The sequence below is a fragment of the Convolutriloba macropyga genome, unplaced genomic scaffold, assembly GCF_964194025.1.
Source record: "Convolutriloba macropyga unplaced genomic scaffold, txConMacr16.3 SCAFFOLD_545, whole genome shotgun sequence".
NCBI classification, from domain to species: domain Eukaryota; kingdom Metazoa; phylum Xenacoelomorpha; order Acoela; family Convolutidae; genus Convolutriloba; species Convolutriloba macropyga.
Window position 1 is genome coordinate 50,001 of NW_027452412.1, and position 18,342 is coordinate 68,342.

The 18,342-nt window shown below is 45.7% G+C and overlaps 2 pseudogenes; both read right to left on the reverse strand.

Annotated features, from left to right (window-relative positions):
• The window catches only part of LOC142357462 (large subunit ribosomal RNA), a 7,334-nt pseudogene extending 2,787 nt beyond the window's left edge, over positions 1-4,547 (reverse strand).
• Positions 4,548-6,230: 1,683 nt separating this feature from the next.
• On the reverse strand, positions 6,231-6,382 carry LOC142357463 (5.8S ribosomal RNA; annotated as a pseudogene).
• Positions 6,383-18,342: the final 11,960 nt, after the last annotated feature.

Sequence of the window (18,342 nt, forward strand, 5' to 3'; positions counted from 1 at the left end):
TCCTGAAGCCCTGTCTGCGTCTGAGCTAGCAACACAACGTCATCGGCAAAGGCGAGGTGATTCAGCTTTTCTGAGCCCATCTGGATTCCAGTCGTTTGGGGTAGAGTCTTCAGCACCCTGTTCATCACAAGGTTGAATAGGATTGGGGAGATGGGATCCCCCTGTCTGACCCCCTTGGATGGCTTCACCAAGCGTCTTGCTCCGTCGATCTCCAGAGTTGTGCCCTGTCTCTTGTAGCCCTTCATGATGTATCTGAGGATCTTGGGGTCTATGCCTGCTTCTAGTGCTGCTTCTGCCAGGGCCTTGTGGGTCACACTGTCAAAGGCCTTCTTCACATCTATGAAGGCCAGTTTGAGTCCCCGTCTCTGTGTCTTTGCCTCACTGATAATGCCCTGCAGCAGAAGAGAGTTGGTTGCCGTCCCATCTACCCTCTTGAAGCCCTTCTGTCTGATATTGTCGTCTAGGTCCTCAAGTCGTGCAGCTAAGCACTTGTGGAACACCCTGGCCAGTACACTTGCCACTGTGATGGGTCTGAAGTCCATTGGTTCCTGAGACCCTGCCACTTTGGGGATGAACACTGTTCTTCCACTAAGGAGCCACTCGGGTAGATGTTCAGCCAGCAGCCAGAGATTGAAGTGGGAGACCAACTTCTTGAAGGGGATGCAAGTCACCGTCTTCCTGCTCACCCTGTCTGGTCCAGGAGCTGTCTGTCCCATGGTCTGCACACACTTGGCCACTTCTTCGATGGTGATTGGAGTGACCCAACCCTGACCGCTGATTGTGCTTAGGTCTATTGTCTCTGCTTCCGTCTCAAGGAGCTGCTGCCAAGCATCAAGAAACCCTGTCTTGTCGGTGATGGGGTTGTGCTCACCAAACTTCTCCCATGACCCATCCATCACTGATGCCGCTGCCTTAGCCCTGTCACGTCTGTAAAGAGCCTGCAGTCTTGCATACTGGTGCCGTCTCATGCCCTTCTTGGATCGTCTAGGATGTTTGTGAGCCCTCTGTCCCCCATTCTTCCCTGGTTCTTGTGCAAGGGTTTGTAGCCACATCTGTCCCTCTCTCTCGACGTACTGGGTGAGATCGTCGTCCGTCATTCTGTGCCATTCACCCGGAGGAGGAAGAGCCAGCATCTCAAGGTCGATGCCCGTCTCAAGACAGTGTCTTGGTCTGTCTTCCTGCACAGTGTTTTCCTCCCTGTCATGTTCCTGCATCATTGCCACAAACTGTTGGTTCTTTCTCAAGCCCTTGAATGCCTCAGCGGATCGATGGGGGAACAGTCTTGCCAGTTGCTCATTCTCTTGCTTCTGGGATGCGGGATCAAGGCCCCTCATCGCGTCTCTGACCAGAGCCATTTCCTCAAGAGTCCACCTTGCATTAGATCTGCCTGTCTTCTGGGCCTGCATCTGGTGGTATGTATCTGGGTGCCTGCTTTTGGTGTGAAGTGAGAGACCAGTCTGTCCTTTGAAGGGTCCAGCACCACAGATTGAGCAGCACCAGTTGGGGGCTGTTGCTTGGCCACTCACGGGTTCCTGGGTGGGAGCCCTGCCCGCATGTGCTCCCTGTGATGCTTTCGTCTGTGATGCCCCTGACTTGTGACTTCTGGTCTTGTGCTGCTTCAGGCCGAGCTCACTCCTGAACGGACCCTGTCCGCAGATGTCGCAGGTCCACTTGGAGGCCACGTCTCCACAACTACTGGTGCTCACACTGTCTTGTCTGGCTGAGGCCAGATCTTTCTCATTGATTGTCTTCATCGTTGGGACTACTGTACCGAGGTACAGACTTTGGTTTTACCCAAAGTGGTTGGCGAACTTTTAAGGTGGTCAGCACACTTCACCGGACAGCCTTTGTTCTGGTATGACTCCGAAACCGTGGTTTTTAGTGGTTCGCCTTCCACGGACAGTCTTTGTTTTGGTGTGACTCCGAAACCGTGGTTTTAGTGGTTTGCCTTCCACGGACAGTCTTTGTTTTGGTATGACTCCGAAACCGTGGTTTGTTGAGTGGTTTTCCTTCCACTGGGCAAGTTTTTAAGGTTTGTCCATTCCGGGGACTATTGATGGTGTGCTTAGCTCAGCCACGAATGGCAGTTTCCAGCGAGACCTCGTGGAGGTTGCACACAGTCAACTAATCATCACAGTCCGGTTAAGAGAGTCATAGTTACTCCCGCCGTTAAGAGAGTCATAGTTACTCCCGCCAAAGAGAGTCATAGTTACTCCCGCCGTTTACCCGCGCTTATTTGAATTTCTTCACTTTGACATTCAGAGCACTGGGCAGAAATCACATTGCGTCAACACCGTTTCACCAGCCATCGCAATGCTTTGTTTTAATTAAACAGTCGGATTCCCCTTGTCCGAACCAGTTCAGAGTTCGAGTGTTTTTTGTGCAACAGAATAGACCTAAAGCATATCAGCTAGCAGTCAAACCAAACGCCAACAACCCGAAGGCCATCGCACGCTTTAGCAGACCGAAGCGTCAAACTAAAGGCTTGTTACACCCACTCCTCAGAGCCAATCCTTCTTCCGAAGGTACGGATCTATTTTGCCGACTTCCCTTATCTACACTGTTCCAAGACCAGAGGCTTTTCACCTTGGGGACCTGATGCGGTAATCGGTACGATTCACTCTCCTGACATCTGCTAAGCCAAACTTTTATGTGCCACCAGGAACAATTGGGACACAGCAAATGCTGCTGTGCTCTTGCACGCTTCGAGCCTTATCTCTGATTGAATCAATTCCAAGGACTCTACAACGTGTTATAAAGAAAAGATAACTCTTCCCCAAGGTCCCAATGACAAAGTTCGACCTCAATGACGTTGCCGTCTCAATGCCAGGAGAGTAAGTTCGGGAATTTTAACCCGATGCTCTTTCGAGACTCAGCAGTTTTCAAGAAACCACTATTCAAGACTTTGGCATTAGCCTGTCTTTTAGAATCGACTAACTCATGTGCAAACGCTGTTCACATGAAAGCCTTTCCCGCTTCAGTCCTCAAAGTTCTCATTTGAGTACTTGCTACTTCCACCAAGATCTGCTCCATTGATCGCTTCGCGCATACACTTGCGTGCATACTTTAGCGCAATCAATGTGTCCTCCTACACATGAATATCATTTTTGAGCTGGTGAGGCTCTTTTTCTCTAATCTAACTTGCGTTAGATATTGATATTCATGGTTGGGTATAGGCCACGAGCTCTAGTGCCATCCATTTTCAGGGCTGATTGATTCGGCAGGTGAGTTGTTACACACTCCTTAGCGGATTTCAACTTCCATGACCACCGTCCTGCTGTCAGTATCAATCAACACCTTTTGTGGTGACTCATGAGCAAGTAGTTAGGCGCCTTAACCCAACTTTTGGTTCATCCCACATCGCCGGTTCTGCTTACCAAAAGCGGCCCACAAAAAGCTTGCATTCATAGTCCAAGTGCAATTAAGTCACAAGGACATCTCACCGATTTATAGTTTGAGAATAGGTGAAGGAAAAATTTTCCCCCATTCCTCTAATCATTCGCTTTAACCGATGAAATTGCTTTGCGAAGATTTTTCAATCTTGCTCAAGCTTTTGCTATCCTGAGGGAAACTTCGGAGGAAACCAGCTACTAGATGGTTCGATTAGTCTTTCGCCCCTATGCTCAGGTCAGACGATCGATTTGCACGTCAGAACCGCTTCGGGCTTCCACCATGGTTTCCCGTGGCTTCGCCCTGCCCAAGCATAGATCACCATCTTTCGGGTCGTGTGCTACTTGCTCTGGATCAGTCATGCAATAAGAGCAAAACCGTCCGTGGTTGCGGGACACCGAATCGGCGCCCTCACCACACAAAGTAGTGCAATTCATAAAAATTACACTGTTCACTTTCATTTCGCGTGTGCGCTTTCAATGAGCGACAACACTTGCAAGCAACTCACACTCCTTGGTCCGTGTTTCAAGACGGGCTGTAGAGAGCATTGAATAGGAAGTTGAGGTCAGACAGGCAATCAAGATCAATTTATCTCATTTTGTTTAGAATCAACAAGAAGAATTCCGAGGAAAACTTCTGCTCGATTCATTAACAAGATTTGCCAAAAGACGACAACTACACTACTCGGTAGCCGAGAATATAATATCAAGGCATTGAGTATGGTAACGCTCACTCCAGTTCCCCTTCAACAGTTTCACGTACTTTTCACTCTCTCTTCAGAGTGCTTTTCAACTTTCCCTCACGGTACTTGTTTACTATCGGTCTCGCTTTATAATTAGCTTTTGGAGAGACATATCTCCAGCTTCGAGTTGCACTTTCAAACAACTCTACTCATAGGAATGAGCCATTATGACTGGTATCGAAAATGACCTTTACAGGATTTTCACCTTCTTTGATGCTACTTTCCAGTAGACATCAGGACAAATTCACCAGTCTAGCATCAAACCATACCGGACACCGAGAAATGTTGCCATTTCTCTTCCCGATGAGCTTTTCCCTGTTCATTCGCCATTACTAAGGGATTCTCAGTTGATTTCTTTTCCTCCCCTTACTGATATGCTTAAGTTAAGGGGGTTCTCTCGCCCAATTCAGGTTATGTAGTTGATTGTCTCTTAATTGGTTCACTGACCAATATGAGACAGAAACCGATTCAGCAGTTTTGTTCGCTACTACTATCAAACACAGGTCGAAGTTTCCATTCAGTCATTAATTCCAACTTTCAAATGTTGTTGTTTCAGCTTTCGCTTACTAGAAGCAACATAATACTCGCTGCAATACAGACCTCGGGAAACCCTCACCGTGAATAAGGTTCACTCACATATTTCACTACATTTTGCGTGGGATTGGAGATGAGGCTACTCGTTCTTGCTCAGTACTAGGCTGAAAATTAACGAAACTTCGTTACAAACGTTCACATGTTGATGTTTCCGCTTTCGCGTACTCGAAACAACATAATACTAGTCTTTGTAATTTAGTTTCATAATTTCAACTGTTCTCATGCAGAATTTTTGCTCATTCTTATCCCAAATTTTGACCTGGCTACTAGTTACACTCCTTGTACTTATTGCAAAATGACCACAAATTTCAACAGCTTTCACATGTTGCTGTTTCGGCTTTCGCTTACTACAGTCAACATAATACTCGTTGCAAATTAAGTGCTCGGCATCTGCAATTTTCCAAAGACGAAGTTTCGCCAGTTCAATTTTCGCTCGCCAATTATGGCTACTAATTCACACGGTACTGAGCTCAACAACATTAAATTTGTTCAGCAAGACTTTCACATGTTGATGTTTTGGCTTTCGCCTACTAGAAGCAACATAATACTCGTCTTGTTAGCTCATTCAATGAGAATAGCTTTTCCCGTTGAGAATTTTTGCCTTCAATTGGCGTTGTAGTGAGTTTGGCTACTCAGATCACCAAATACTTGTGACAATTCGAACCAGAAATGTTTTCAATTTTCACATGCTGATGTTTCGGATTCAACCTACTAGAAGCAGCATAATACTTGTATTCAACAATTTCTGTATCAAATCCCAGTTTTCTCTGGTGCATCTTTGCCAAACTATTCCAAACTGCCTGAGTCTGAATACCAATTACAGGTACTAGTAAATGCACGTTACTAAGGACTATATAGTTCTAGGTTACTGTACACAACGACGTTCACATGTTGATGTTTCAGCTGCCGCTTACTAGAAACAACATAATACTTATCGTGCATACCTTTCCATAACTTGTCCTTTTCAGATGCATTAGTTTCCCTTTGTCTTGGCTTCTACAGTCAGACTGGCTACTAGTAACAGCACAGTACTAATCACATATCGTTCTACAGTTTGCAGACAACTTTCACATGTTGATGTTTCAGCTTTCGCCTACTAGAAACAACATAATACTCGCTGTATACATTTGTAGTTCTCTATGTAACTTTCATGTGAAGAAGTTTCGCCAGTCTTTTTGACTGTCTCAAATCTGAGTCATGCTTAGGCTACTAGTTGCTTCATAGTACTTATCGCCTCGAGATCATTGAACAAAACTTGATTTTCACATGTTGCTGTTTCAGCTTCCGCTTACTAGAAACAACATAATACTAGTCTCATTAAGTTCCGTCTCTTTGCAATTTTCTTATGAAGAAAATTCGCCATCACAATGACTCCAGCAGTTCTTGATCAAGGAATGCAATCATTGATCAGAATGCTATTATTTGAATCGGTTCTGCTTTAAGTGTTCCAATTTTATTGGAAGCACCAACAATAGAACATCAATGTGTTCAATCGAGAGTTATATAACCCTGAATCGGACGCAGTCAACAGCCGAAGCCGAGACCGCCTTTTGCGTTAGAGAGGTCGGTAAACAAATCTTGCGATTCATACCGAATTAACACATATAGCTGTGCTCCTCTTCGTAAAGCGAGCCAAGTGATCCCCTGTTGAAGGATGTATTTGGACCAATCTAGTAGCATTTGGTTTCCAACAAGCTCTCCCAAGTTAGCTTACTTATTGGGCTTTTCAACCAATTCGGTTGGCTACAAGCATCATCAAAGTACTAGCCACAGTTTGATCGCAAAATTCTACGACTTTCACATGTTGATGTTTCGGCTTGCGCTTAGCCTACTATAAGCAACATAATACTAGTCATATCATAGAGCGTGATCAGCTTGTGACGTTCTCATGATGAAGTTTCACCAACAGTGTCTCACTTCGAGCTTAAATCCAGCTACTAGTAACTACACAGTACTGACTGCAACGATAACTTTTATCTATACCTTTCACATGCTGCGCTTTCGGCCAGGGCCTACTAACGTCAACATAATACTCGATATAAACTTTTGTTCATGATGCAGCTTCCCCATGCAGAAGTTTCGCCTTCAAATGCTCTCTTGGCCATATGACGTAAGAAAAGGTTACTAGTAACATCACAGTACTAGCCACAGTTTGATTGCAAAATTCTACGACTTTCACATGTTGATGTTTCGGCTTGCGCTTAGCCTACTAGAAGCAACATAATACTAGTCATATCATAGAGCGTGATCAGCTTGTGACGTTCTCATGATGAAGTTTCACCAACAGTGTCTCATTTCGAGCTTAAATCCAGCTACTAGTAACTACACAGTACTGACTGCAACGCTAACTTTTATCTATACCTTTCACATGCTGCGCTTTCGGCCAGGGCCTACTAACGTCAACATAATACTCGATATAAACTTTTGTTCATGATGCAGCTTCCCCATGCAGAAGTTTCGCCTTCAAATGCTCTCTTGGCCATATGACGTAACACAAGGTTACTAGTAACATCACAGTACTAGCCACAATTTGATCGCAAAATTCTACGACTTTCACATGTTGATGTTTCGGCTTGCGCTTAGCCTACTAGAAGCAACATAATACTAGTCATATCATGGAGCGTGATCAGCTTGTGACGTTCTCATGATGAAGTTTCACCAACAGTGTCTCATTTCGAGCTTAAATCCAGCTACTAGTAACTACACAGTACTGACTGCAACGATAACTTTTATCTATACCTTTCACATGCTGCGCTTTCGGCCAGGGCCTACTAATGTCAACATAATACTCGATATAAACTTTTGTTCATGATGCAGCTTCCCCATGCAGAAGTTTCGCCTTCAAATGCTCTCTTGGCCATATGACGTAACACAAGGTTACTAGTAACATCACAGTACTAGCCACAATTTGATCGCAAAATTCTACGACTTTCACATGTTGATGTTTCGGCTTGCGCTTAGCCTACTAGAAGCAACATAATACTAGTCATATCATAGAGCTTGATCAGCTTGTGACATTCTCATGATGAAGTTTCACCAACAGTGTCTCATTTTGAGCTTAAATCCAGCTACTAGTAACTACACAGTACTGACTGCAACAATAACTTTTATCTATACCTTTCACATGCTGCGTTTTCGGCCAAGGCCTACTAACGTCAACATAATACTCGATATAAAATTTTGATCATGATGCAGCTTTCCCATGCAGAAGTTTCGCCTTCAAATGCTCTCTTGGCCATATGACGGAACACCAGGTTACTAGTAACATCACAGTACTAGCCACAGTTTGATTGCAAAATTCTACGACTTTCACATGTTGATGTTTCGGCTTGCGCTTAGCCTACTAGAAGCAACATAATACTAGTCATATCATAGAGCGTGATCAGCTTGTGACGTTCTCATGATGAAGTTTCACCAATAGTGTTTCATTCGAATTGGTTCTGCTTTAAGCTCTCCAATTGTTTTGGATGAACCAGTTTTGCCCTTCGAAGCCACTTTTGTGAGCTTTTGTGGGTCTTTACCAAGAGGATATACCTCAAGGCCTCTTTCAATTCCTTTAAGTTCTTTCAACTCCTTTACAGTTTCTAGGTTCACATAGCTGCAAACCTTATTTCTAGTTTTAAGTCTGGCCAACTTGGGGAGAGTTGGTGCAGACCGTGACCAATTCTAGTAGGATGCCACAACAAGAATGTGATCAACTTAGCTTGTCGATGAACCTGCCCCACATTCAAACAACTCTATCGCCTTTTCCTCGTATAGTTATATGCGAGGGCCTCTCATAGAGAGCGCTGTTAGCAACCTTTTCCACATAGACGATAAAGTTGTGAGTGTTTTGCACATGGCTGTTGTCATCACCACGTGACGAGTCAACTCAGCTTGACTCTCTACACTCCGACAAGCTTTGCACATACGCCTTTAGTTCAGTATGTGTCTTTAATCTGACTCCGGTGCCTCAAGCCGGAAAAATTGTCAGATTATGATCATTATCGGTTAGTCATCCCGATGCAAGATCGTATCGTACTGTCTTTGTCTACCTCCAGATTCCGAAGAACAGGAGGAGACTCTCCCAGACCTACATATCTGGGAGAATGTTCAGAGGGCGAGAAGCTGTGGATTACTCTCCCCTAAGAACTGACTAAACTTTACCCTCGTCCAAGGTAAGTTTATTTTAGCTAGCCTTCTATGTAAAGGATCTGAGGCTAAGCTGTGTTTTTTCGAGCCTTTGGCTCGGAGCAAGTTCAGTGGGCGCCCCGAGTAGCTCAACTCTTTCCCACTGAACAGCGCAACGCTCTGTCACTCGCTGGGATTTTTGCGTGTCGGTTCTAACCACGCGACTTGTGGACCTTTTTAGGCCTTTCTCATTCACAAGTCTATAGCTGGGCTTCTATAACCCAGCTTCTGAGATCTAGATAGCTGCAGTTCTGCTAGGCTGCTTTTGCTAACTAGTCTCCCTTTAAGCAGTCCCTTGCCATGACTGCTGAACTATGTATCCACACAAGTAGTTTTTGAGCTCGATACATAATTCGAGATTGGTTGCCAAGCAATCTCTAGCGACAGAGCGTCATGCGCACTACAGACATGGCCTCTACCAGCAGCCATGCCCGAAGGAATCAATCACTGATCCTTCCGCAGGTTCCCCTACGGAAACCTTGTTACGACTTTTACTTCCTCTAGACAATTAAGCTCGATCCGCTTCATCCCGTTGCCGGAGACCGAAGTCCCAACAGTAGGAATTTGCAATTCTTGCTTAACTATCCAATCAGTAGTAGCGACGGGCGGTGTGTACAAAGGGCAGGGACGTAATCCCTATGAGTTGTTGACTCATAAGTACCAGGAATTCCTGGTTCACGTCTGCAAGTTACAACAGACGATCCCCTTGAAGCGCTGTACTTTTCTCTGATTGCCCAGTCCATTTCGGACCAAGGGCTGAGTACTCAATCTAAAAGTACACAGTGTAGCGCGCGTGCAGTCCAGAACATCTAAGGGCATCACAGACCTGTTATAGCCTCACTTCATCTGCGGTATTTAATTCCGCATAGTTCCTCTAAGAAGTGTTTGAATTCACATATAGTGAATTTCATTATTTAGATGGAGAAGATCTCGTTCGTTATCGGAATTAACCAGACAGATCACTCCACTAACTAAGAACGGCCATGCACCACCGCCCATATAATCATGAAAGATATTCAATCTGTCAATCCTTAAGATGTCTGGACCGGGTGAGTTTTCCCGTGTTGAGTCAAATTAAGCCGCAGGCTCCACTCCTGGTGGTGCCCTTCCGTCAATTCCTTTAAGTTTCGATTTTGCAACCATACTTCCCCCGGAACCAATAAACTTTGGTTTCCCGGTTAATCTCTTGCCAAGTCAAGATCGACTTTGACAAATTGTAGGTTGGTATAGTTTATGGTCAGAATTACGAGGGTATCTAATCCTCTTCAATACTCTGACTTTCGTTCTTGATTAATGAAAACATTCTTGGCAAATGCTTTCGCAGTAGTTTGTCTTGCCACGATCCAAGAATTTCACCTCTAACGTAGCAATACAAATGCCCCCGTCTGTTCCTTTCAATCATTACCGCACTCAGCCAACCGGCATCAATCGAGTAGCGGGTCATTCTCCATTATTCCATGCTTTATTATTCGATCCCAAAGGATGCTTTGAACACTCTAATTTTCTCAGGGTGAAAACACCGTTTCCACAGTTCGTCACATTTAAGTGCAAACTATTTCTTCGATGCGAAGGATGAGCGGAACGAGTCAACAGATTTAACTGAAGACCATGTTGCCGTTCTACTCAAACAGATCCAACTATGAGCTTTTTAAACGCAGCAACTATTGCATACGCTTGTAGAGGCTGGTATTACCGCGGCTGCTGGCACCAGACTTGCCCTCTACTCGTTCATCAATGGAGCTTTTAAGTCCATTCCATTCTGATTACAAACCATAAAGGTTCATATCATTATTTCTAGTCACTACCTCCTCGTGCGGAGAGTGGGTAATTTGCGTGCCTGCTGCCTTCCTTGGATGTGGTAGCCGTTTCTAAGGCTCCCTCTCCGGAATCGAACCCTGATTCCCCGTTACCCGTCACAACCATGGTAGTCCGTTACACTACCATCATAGGTTGATAGGTCAGAAATTCGGAAGTTCCGTCCCCAAGCCGAAGCTATCTGGGATCTTTCAGTTACTAGGACTCATCACGGGATGTGTCTGTACTTAGCAAATCACCCGGTGTAGTCTTGTAAAAGTCTCCGACAGTGTCGGACAATCAGCATGCATTAGCTGCAGGGTTACCGCAGTTATTCATTTAGCTTGCAAATCAACTAATAGATAGTAACTGATTTAATGAGCCATTCGCGGTTCCACTTTTTCAAGCTTCGCTTGCACATGCATGGCTTAGTCTTTCAGACAAGCATATGGCAACTGACAGGATCAATCAGTTTAATTGTACTTTGAACAATCTTTCGATTTGTTCGAATTTAGAAAGACATAGCCTTGCGGCCTCGTCAATCTTGCTTTGAGCTTTTTAAATCACGAAGAGTTTCAATGCATGCTTTGGCATGGCTACTAGTTACTACACAGTACTCTACACACTTAGAGTTACCCACGATTACACATTTCACATGCTGATGTTTCGGCTCGCGCGTACTAGAAACAGCATAATACTATGTGTACTGGTAGATAGCGCTCTGTGAGCATTTCCCATGAGCAGGTTTTGCCCTCCAAATCTCTGTTCTACTGTTACCAATACCGGCTAACAACTGTATCATACTAGGGAGAATTGACTCATGATTTAAAAACCAGATGTTCACATGTCGATGTTTCGGCTCTCGCCTACTAGAAACAACATAATACTAGTCTGTTAAAAATCTCAATCACGCCGCCTCTTCAGATACAGAAGTTTTACCTTTTATTGGTTAGAGAACAGCTTTCCAGCTGTCGACATGGTTACTAGTAACAACACCGTACTCAACACAAAAACTTTTCAACTTCACAACTTTCACATGCTGATGTTTCTGCTTTCGCATACTAGAAACAGCATAATACTTATTGTTTTGTCAAGTAATTTGTGTGTCTTTCCCATGTGAAGTTTCACCGGTCAACAATGTTTCCCTGACCAATTACGGCTACTAGTAGCTGTATAATACTAGGGAAAATGATTGAGGATTTAATATCAGATTTTCACATGTTGATGTTTCGGCTTTCGCCTACTAGAAACAACATAATACTAGTCTGCTAAGAAATCTCGCTCAAATTGCCTTTTCACATACAGAAGTTTCACCTTCTATTGGTTAGAGAACAGTTCTCAGCTGTCGACATGGTTACTAGTAACAACATCGTACTCAACACAAAAATTCTTCAACTTCACAACTTTCACATGCTGATGTTTCTGCTGTCGCGTACTAGAAACAGCATAATACTTATTGCTTTGTCAAGAAGTGTGTGTGTCTTTCCCATGCGAAAGTTTCACCGGTCAGCAATAATTGCCGTGTCCAATTAAGGTTACTCATAGCTGTATAATACTAGGGAAAATGATTGAGGATTTAATATCAGATTTTCACATGTTGATGTTTCGGCTTTCGCCTACTAGAAACAACATAATACTAGTCTGCTAATAAATCTCGCTCAAATTGCCTTTTCACATACAGAAGTTTCACCTCTTCTTGGTCACTGTACAGATGATGCTGTCTGTTCTTTATTTGGTTCTGCTTATTATAAGGAGGGGCATCACTCCTTCCTCCTTGGTTTGCATGCATTAAGCCTGCTTTGTGAAAAGCGTATCTTTCTAGCTTTTCTTCGCCTTACTCGAGTAGGACGATACAATCCAGACATTAGTCAGTCTTGGTGTAAAGTCACTGAGTATTATTCGGTTCTGCTTTATTCAGCAATATGCTGTATAATTGTTGTAATTTGCGAACATATTTGTTCTCAGTTCCGAACTACTAGCGACGACAGATTACCAGCGGTCATGAGCCATCAAGGTAGTTCTTTGGTGCATCAAGTAGAGAGGTGCCATCAAACAACACTTCCCTAATAATGCTACACACATAGAATTTGCTACAGTGCAGCTTTTTACTTTGCAAAATTTGCGCACAAATTTTGCATAGAATAAATGTTTTATCAAGATTTTTAGATCCCCTCCCTTGAGAGAACGTTACTCCTTTAAGTGAACACCCCGCGGCGTCCTGTTGTTATTGCTTATAACCATTTCGCAAGCCGGAGGCATAATGCACTACGCAAGCCGCTACTTTGGCACAGAGGCACCTAGTTTTACACCCGGGACTTCAGGTGGCCCAGTTTTACACCCAGTACAGCGGTGCCAGTTGGTAACCCGGTGGATCCTCGGAGACCAGACATGATCATAGATCAAACCCGATGTATGCTACTCCTGAACGTATAGTATCTCCACTGTGCAATGAAATTATCGTTCGTTTCGGGCCTTCCTATACGTTCAGCAGACAATCGCTAGGAATTCACCTCGTGACCCGTGGTGACCACACTGGATTTCAAGTTTATTGATTTGGACAGACCTGTCATTTATTTTGCTTTTCAGCTTCAGTTCTGCTCGATCTAGCTTGCCTAAGGCTTGATCTCGCTTTGCTCACCCCTGTAGGAGCCTCTACTAGTACCACTCGGAGTAATGGGGAATCCACCAGACCTAATCGATGAATGCCATCAAACAACAAACATCATACCCGGCTTCATCAGGCATATTTTATTACTTCCGAGAGGTACTTTAGTATCAGATCTTTCTCCATGCCTCTTATGAGGACCCGTCAGACCTTTCGGTTTATCGTTTAGCTTCAGTCCTGCTCGATCTAGCTTTCCCAAGGCTCGATCTAGCTCTATTCGCCCCACTAGAGGGCTCTCTAAGACCCCTCGGTCTTAGTGTTAGCTCCGGTACTGCTCGGTCGTGCTTGCTGAAGGCCCGACCCAGCTTTAGTTAGATTCTCGTACTTTCTCTTGGCCTCTCTAGGAGGACCAGACAGACCTCTCGGTCTATCGTTTAGCTTCAGTCCTGCTCGATCTAGCTTGCCCAAGGCTTGATCAAGCTCTATTCGCCCCGCTAGAGGGCTCTCTAAGACCCCTCGGTCTTAGTGTTATCTTCTGTAATGCGGTCTTAGTGTTATCTTCTGTAATGCCTAACCAAGCTTACTACAGGCCTTGGTCAGGTCTTTATCGGTCACCGATTAGTAACAGACCAATCATAGGGCCTTCCACCCTATCCGGGTTGAGGTCTTTAGTCCAGCCATATTTTGACAAGACACCTCTCCCTAATAATGCCCCACACATAGAATTACTGTCCATGCAGTATTTAACTTGTGTTTTTTTCTAAAATTTGATTTTCACTTTTTGGAGGTTCATTTGCTCCTCTGACACTCTTTCAGCTTCAATCTTACTCGATCTAGCTTTCCCAAGGCTCGATCTAGCTCTATTCGCCCCACTAGAGGGCTCTCTAAGACACTTCGGTCTTAGTGTTAGCTCCGGTCTTGCTCAATCGTGCTTGCTGAAGGCGCGATCAAGCTTTAGTTAGCTTCTCGTACTTCCTCTTGGCCTCTCTAGGAGGACCAGACAGACCTCTCGGTCTATCGTTTAGCTTCAGTCCTGCTCGATCTAGCTTTCCCAAGGCTCGATCTAGCTCTATTCGCCCTGCTAGAGGGCTCTCTAAGACCCCTCGGTCTTAGTGTTAGCTCCGGTACAGCTCGGTCGTGCTTGCTGAAGGCCCGATCAAGCTTTAGTTAGATTCTCGTACTTTCTCTTGGCCTCTCTAGGAGGACCAGACAGACCTCTCGGTCTATCGTTTAGCTTCAGTCCTGCTTGATCTAGCTTTCCCAAGGCTCGATCTAGCTCTATTCGCCCTGCTAGAGGGCTCTCTAAGACCCCTCGGTCTTAGTGTTAGCTCCGGTACAGCTCGGTCGTGCTTGCTGAAGGCCCGATCAAGCTTTAGTTAGCTTCTCGTACTTTCTCTTGGCCTCTCTAGGAGGACCAGACAGACCTCTCGGTCTATCGTTTAGCTTCAGTCCTGCTCGATCTAGCTTTCCCAAGGCTCGATCTAGATCTATTCGCCCTGCTAGAGGGCTCTCCTTGGCCTCTCTAGGAGGACCAGACAGACCTTTCGGTCTCTTGCTTAGCTTCAGTCCTGCTCGATCTAGCTTTCCCAAGGCTCGATCTAGCTCTATTCGCCCCGCTAGAGGGCTCTCTAAGACCCCTCGGTCTTAGTGTTAACTCCTGTAATGCCTAACCAAGCTTACTACAGGCCTTGGTCAGGTCTTTATCGGTCACCGATTAGTAACAGACCGATCATGGGGCCTTCCACCCTATCCGGGTTGAGGTCTTTAGTCCAGCCATATTTTGACAAGACACCTCCCCCTAATAATGCCCCACACATAGAAATACTGTCCATGCAGTATTTAACTTGTGTTTTTTCTAAAATTTGATTTTCACTTTTTGGAGGTTCATTTGCTCCTCTGACACTCTTTCAGCTTCAATCTTACTCGATCTAGCTTTCCCAAGGCTCGATCTAGCTCTATTCGCCCCACCAGAGGGCTCTCTAAGACACTTCGGTCTTAGTGTTAGCTCCGGTCTTGCTCAATCGTGCTTGCTGAAGGCGCGATCAAGCTTTAGTTAGCTTCTCGTACTTTCTCTTGGCCTCTCTAGGAGGACCAGACAGACCTCTCGGTCTATCGTTTAGCTTCAGTCCTGCTCGATCTAGCTTTCCCAAGGCTCGATCTAGCTCTATTCGCCCCGCTAGAGGGCTCTCTAAGACCCCTCGGTCTTAGTGTTAGCTCCGGTACAGCTCGGTCGTGCTTGCTGAAGGCCCGATCAAGCTTTAGTTGGCTTCTCGTACTTTCTCTTGGCCTCTCTAGGAGGACCAGACAGACCTCTCGGTCTCTTGCTTAGCTTCAGTCCTGCTCGATCTAGCTTGCCCAAGGCTTGATCAAGCTCTATTCGCCCCGCTAGAGGGCTCTCTAAGACCCCTCGGTCTTAGTGTTAGCTCCGGTACAGCTCGGTCGTGCTTGCTGAAGGCCCGATCAAGCTTTAGTTAGCTTCTCGTTTTTTCTCTTGGCCTCTCTAGGAGGACCAGACAGACCTCTCGGTCTATCGTTTAGCTTCAGTCCTGCTCGATCTAGCTTTCCCAAGGCTCGATCTAGCTCTATTCGCCCCGCTAGAGGGCTCTCTAAGACCCCTCGGTCTTAGTGTTAGCTCCGGTACAGCTCGGTCGTGCTTGCTGAAGGCCCGATCAAGCTTTAGTTGGCTTCTCGTACTTTCTCTTGGCCTCTCTAGGAGGACCAGACAGACCTCTCGGTCTATCCTTTAGCTTCAGTCCTGCTCGATCTAGCTTTCCCAAGGCTCGATCTAGCTCTATTCGCCCCGCTAGAGGGCTCTCTAAGACCCCTCGGTCTTAGTGTTATCTCCTGTAATGCCTAACCAAGCTTACTACAGGCCTTGGTCAGGTCTTTATCGGTCACCGATTAGTAACAGACCGATCATAGGGCCTTCCACCCTATCTGGGTTGAGGTCTTTAGTCCAGCCATATTTTGACAAGACACCTCCCCCTAATAATGCCCCACACATAGAATTACTGTTTATGCAGCTTTTCACTTGTGAAATTTTTAATTTTCGCAATTATTATAGAATAAGTGTTTGCGCAGCTTTTCATAGGTCGAGCTCTAGCTAGCTAGCTCAAGCTAGCTAGCTAGCTCAAGCTCAAGCTATCTAGCTCAAGCTCAAGCCAGCTAGCTCAAGCTCAAGCTAGCTAGCTAGCTCAAGCTCAAGCTAGCTAGCTAGCTCAAGCTCAAGCTAGCTAGCTCAAGCTCAAGCTAGCTAGCTCAAGCTCAAGCTAGCTAGCTAGCTCAAGCTCAAGCTCAAGCTAGCTAGCTCAAGCTCAAGCTCAAGCTAGCTAGCTAGCTCAAGCTCAAGCTAGCTAGCTAGCTCAAGCTCAAGCTAGCTAGCTAGCTCAAGCTCAAGCTAGCTAGCTCAAGCTCAAGCTCAAGCTCAAGCTAGCTAGCTAGCTCAAGCTAGCTAGCTAGCTCAAGCTCAAGCTAGCTAGCTAGCTCAAGTTCAAGCTAGCTAGCTAGCTCAAGCTCAAGCTAGCTAGCTAGCTCAAGCTCAAGCTAGCTAGCTCAAGCTCAAGCTAGCTAGCTCAAGCTCAAGCTAGCTAGCTAGCTCAAGCTCAAGCTCAACCTAGCTAGCTCAAGCTCAAGCTCAAGCTAGCTAGCTAGCTCAAGCTCAAGCTAGCTAGCTAGCTCAAGCTCAAGCTCAAGCTAGCTAGCTAGCTCAAGTTCAAGCTAGCTAGCTAGCTCAAGCTCAAGCTAGCTAGCTCAAGCTCAAGCTAGCTAGCTCAAGCTCAAGCCAGCTAGCTCAAGCTCAAGCTCAAGCTAGCTAGCTAGCTCAAGCACAAGCTAGCTAGCTAGCTCAATCTCAAGCTAGCTAGCTCAAGCTCAAGCTAGCTAGCTCAAGCTCAAGCTAGCTAGCTAGCTCAAGCTCAAGCTCAAGCTAGCTAGCTCAAGCTCAAGCTCAAGCTAGCTAGCTAGCTCAAGCTCAAGCTAGCTAGCTAGCTCAAGCTCAAGCTCAAGCTAGCTAGCTCAAGCTCAAGCTCAAGCTAGCTAGCTAGCTCAAGCTCAAGCTGGCTAGCTAGCTCAAGCTCAAGCTAGCTAGCTAGCTCAAGCTCAAGCTAGCTAGCTCAAGCTCAAGCTCAAGCTCAAGCTAGCTAGCTAGCTCAAGCTAGCTAGCTAGCTCAAGCTCAAGCTAGCTAGCTAGCTCAAGTTCAAGCTAGCTAGCTAGCTCAAGCTCAAGCTAGCTAGCTAGCTCAAGCTCAAGCTAGCTAGCTCAAGCTCAAGCTAGCTAGCTCAAGCTCAAGCTAGCTAGCTAGCTCAAGCTCAAGCTCAAGCTAGCTAGCTCAAGCTCAAGCTCAAGCTAGCTAGCTAGCTCAAGCTCAAGCTAGCTAGCTAGCTCAAGCTCAAGCTAGCTAGCTAGCTCAAGTTCAAGCTAGCTAGCTAGCTCAAGCTCAAGCTAGCTAGCTCAAGCTCAAGCTAGCTAGCTCAAACTCAAGCTAGCTAGCTAGCTCAAGTTCAAGCTAGCTAGCTAGCTCAAGCTCAAGCTAGCTAGCTAGCTCAAGCTCAAGCTAGCTAGCTCAAGCTCAAGCTAGCTAGCTCAAGCTCCAGCTAGCTAGCTAGCTCAAGCTCAAGCTCAAGCTAGCTAGCTCAAGCTCAAGCTCAAGCTAGCTAGCTAGCTCAAGCTCAAGCTAGCTAGCTAGCTCAAGCTCAAGCTAGCTAGCTAGCTCAAGTTCAAGCTAGCTAGCTAGCTCAAGCTCAAGCTAGCTAGCTCAAGCTCAAGCTAGCTAGCTCAAGCTCAAGCCAGCTAGCTCAAGCTCAAGCTCAAGCTAGCTAGCTAGCTCAAGCACAAGCTTGCTAGCTAGCTCAAGCTCAAGCTAGCTAGCTCAAGCTCAAGCTAGCTAGCTCAAGCTCAAGCTAGCTAGCTCAAGCTCAAGCTCAAGCTAGCTAGCTAGCTCAAGCACAAGCTTGCTAGCTAGCTCAAGCTCAAGCTAGCTAGCTCAAGCTCAAGCTAGCTAGCTCAAGCTCAAGCTAGCTAGCTAGCTCAAGCTCAAGCTCAAGCTAG